A 3591-nucleotide genomic window follows, 5' to 3' on the forward strand; every position below is an offset into this window, starting at 1 on the left:
CTCAATTTGCACCGCAATGTAACTCAATTTGCACCGCAATGTAACTCAATTTGCACCGCAATGTAACTCAATTTGCACCGCAATGTAACGCAATTTGCACCGCAATGTAACGCAATTTGCACCGCAATGTAACGCAATTTGCACCGCAATGTAACGCAATTTGCACCGCAATGTAACGCAATTTGTACCGCAATCTACCCCCATGTTGTGCCTTAACCTAACCCACGTTGTGCCTTAACCTAACCCACGTTGTGCCTTAACCTAACCCACGTTGTGGCTTAACCTAACCCACGTTGTGGCTTAACCTAACCCACGTTGTGGCTTAACCTAACCCACGTTGTGGCTTAACCTAACCCACGTTGTGGCTTAACCTAACCCACGTTGTGGCTTAACCTAACCCACGTTGTGGCTTAACCTAACCCACGTTGTGGCTTAACCTAACCCACGTTGTGGCTTAACCTAACCCACGTTGTGGCTTAACCTAACCCACGTTGTGGCTTAACCTAACCCACGTTGTGGCTTAACCTAACCCACGTTGTGGCTTAACCTAACCCACGTTGTGGCTTAACCTAACCCACGTTGTGGCTTAACCTAACCCACGTTGTGGCTTAACCTAACCCACGTTGTGGCTTAACCTAACCCACGTTGTGGCTTAACCTAACCCACGTTGTGCCTTAACCTAACCCACGTTGTGCCTTAACCTAACCCACGTTGTGCCTTAACCTAACCCACGTTGTGCCTTAACCTAACCCACGTTGTGCCTTAACCTAACCCACGTTGTGGCTTAACCTAACCCACGTTGTGGCTTAACCTAACCCACGTTGTGGCTTAACCTAACCCACGTTGTGGCTTAACCTAACCCACGTTGTGGCTTAACCTAACCCACGTTGTGGCTTAACCTAACCCACGTTGTGGCTTAACCTAACCCACGTTGTGCCTTAACCTAACCCACGTTGTGCCTTAACCTAACCCACGTTGTGCCTTAACCTAACCCACGTTGTGCCTTAACCTAACCCACGTTGTGCCTTAACCTAACCCACGTTGTGCCTTAACCTAACCCACGTTGTGCCTTAACCTAACCCACGTTGTGCCTTAACCTAACCCACGTTGTGCCTTAACCTAACCCACGTTGTGCCTTACCCTGCTCTGTAATTGGCATATGACACGTTACATTAATGTATTGTTGTCCAACCGCAACCGGCTCAGAATGTTGTGTACACAGCTATGTGTCATCTCCCCATAACAGCTGCATTGCAGTGTGGTACGCCATAGAGACGTGTGGGAGTAATGGACGCAGTGGATGGCGATCAGCATGAGCCGTCTGTTCATGTAGTGGCGCGTGTATGCAGACGTAGTAGTCTCTTCTCACACAATGTGATAGCACGGTGCCCCGCGTTCCACATCTGCGACATGCTACAGAGGCCGGTTGACAGTTGGTCGCGCAATGGAGATCGCATATGTACGGGGGCACCTTCCACGTGCCCTCTAGTCGGGCACATTTTGTTGCGTGGATGTGAGCGAATGTAGTGTGTCTTGACACCTGACAGGCAGGCATGCAATAATAGTTGACTTTGCAAACGGGGATGGACGTGTACGTTTACTGGTGACGTTACGCAAATGAACAACTGGTAACCCGTTGTGGTGCGGTTGATCTTGCTGGAGGTACATCTGTGAGGGCAACGATCGGTACAGCTACGAAGCGGTCCCCACCATACCAACGAACGTGAATGTGAATCTGGGTGTGAAGCGATACGCGGCTGTGGGTGGGTGGGACTGTCCCCGGCCGGTGAGGGGGGGCCGCCCGGCGTGCTGGCCGCGCGGTGCGTGGGCGCACGCGCTACAGCCGGCTGGTGGGGGCGCCCAGTGGCAGGCGCGCCGGCCGACGGACGCGGCAGGCGGCGCAGCTGCGCGCCGGGGCACCCTGCGCGCGGCGCCGTGCAGCCAAAGTGGGTCCTCGCGGACCCGGTGCGAAGCGCGGTGGACATCTGCAGTGTGCTGGTCCGATTGAGGACTGTGTGCGTTGAGGATGCGCCGCCGCCCGGCACTCGGCGCCGCGACGCCGTCTGCTGCTCGGTCGCCCCAGCGGTTCTCGCTGGTGGTTTGTATCGCAGTTGTGCGGACGTGTTGGCACGTGCGCTGTGCTGGGAGAGTTCGCTTCGGCACCCACGTGGGGCCTTTGCCCTTCTGTGGCGCTGGCGTTGGAGCTGCCGGTCACCGTAGGTGGCGCGTGTTGTCTCCCGCCGGCAATGCCACGACAGCACGCTCCCGGGCCTCTGTCGGCAGCGGCAAGCTCAGTTGGGAGCACGGGTGGTCGCACCTAAAGCGTCTACTCGCCTAACTCCGGGCGATTGCGCCTCTCTCGAACCCGACCAAGTACTTAGGACGGCGCTGCGCGCCGCCGGGACCTGAGAGGGTTTCGAGGTGTATTGTGCAGGGGAGCCCAGCCTCCTCCTGTTTGCAGAATAATTGAGCGGACGCTTGCGTGTTCGCGCGGGCCCCCGGGACACACTCCCGGGCGGCCGGCTGCTCAGCTCTAGTTGACGCAGCTCCCTGGTTGATCCTGCCAGTAGTCATATGCTTGTCTCAAAGATTAAGCCATGCATGTCTCAGTACAAGCCGCATTAAGGTGAAACCGCGAATGGCTCATTAAATCAGTTATGGTTCCTTAGATCGTACCCACGTTACTTGGATAACTGTGGTAATTCTAGAGCTAATACATGCAAACAGAGTCCCGACCAGAGATGGAAGGGACGCTTTTATTAGATCAAAACCAATCGGTCGGCTCGTCCGGTCCGTTTGCCTTGGTGACTCTGAATAACTTTGGGCTGATCGCACGGTCCTCGTACCGGCGACGCATCTTTCAAATGTCTGCCTTATCAACTGTCGATGGTAGGTTCTGCGCCTACCATGGTTGTAACGGGTAACGGGGAATCAGGGTTCGATTCCGGAGAGGGAGCCTGAGAAACGGCTACCACATCCAAGGAAGGCAGCAGGCGCGCAAATTACCCACTCCCGGCACGGGGAGGTAGTGACGAAAAATAACGATACGGGACTCATCCGAGGCCCCGTAATCGGAATGAGTACACTTTAAATCCTTTAACGAGTATCTATTGGAGGGCAAGTCTGGTGCCAGCAGCCGCGGTAATTCCAGCTCCAATAGCGTATATTAAAGTTGTTGCGGTTAAAAAGCTCGTAGTTGGATTTGTGTCCCACGCTGTTGGTTCACCGCCCGTCGGTGTTTAACTGGCATGTATCGTGGGACGTCCTGCCGGTGGGGCGAGCCGAAGGCGTGCGACCGCCTCGTGCGTGTTCGTGCGTCCCGAGGCGGACCCCGTTGAAATCCTACCAAGGTGCTCTTTATTGAGTGTCTGGGTGGGCCGGCACGTTTACTTTGAACAAATTAGAGTGCTTAAAGCAGGCAAGCCCGCCTGAATACTGTGTGCATGGAATAATGGAATAGGACCTCGGTTCTATTTTGTTGGTTTTCGGAACCCGAGGTAATGATTAATAGGGACAGGCGGGGGCATTCGTATTGCGACGTTAGAGGTGAAATTCTTGGATCGTCGCAAGACGAACAGAAGCGAAAGCATT

General features: G+C 54.7%; 1 non-coding gene across 1 annotated transcript in view; it reads left to right on the forward strand.

Moving 5' to 3' along the window:
• The first annotated feature begins 2547 nt into the window (after window positions 1-2547).
• LOC126150870 (small subunit ribosomal RNA) overlaps window positions 2548-3591 on the forward strand; it is a 1909-nt gene continuing 865 nt past the window's right edge. The window contains exon 1 of the ribosomal RNA XR_007531721.1: window positions 2548-3591. This exon is cut by the window's right edge and continues 865 nt beyond it. This is a non-coding gene — a ribosomal RNA (small subunit ribosomal RNA).

Source organism: Schistocerca cancellata, unplaced genomic scaffold (genome assembly GCF_023864275.1).
Source record: "Schistocerca cancellata isolate TAMUIC-IGC-003103 unplaced genomic scaffold, iqSchCanc2.1 HiC_scaffold_1007, whole genome shotgun sequence".
NCBI classification, from domain to species: Eukaryota; Metazoa; Arthropoda; class Insecta; order Orthoptera; family Acrididae; genus Schistocerca; species Schistocerca cancellata.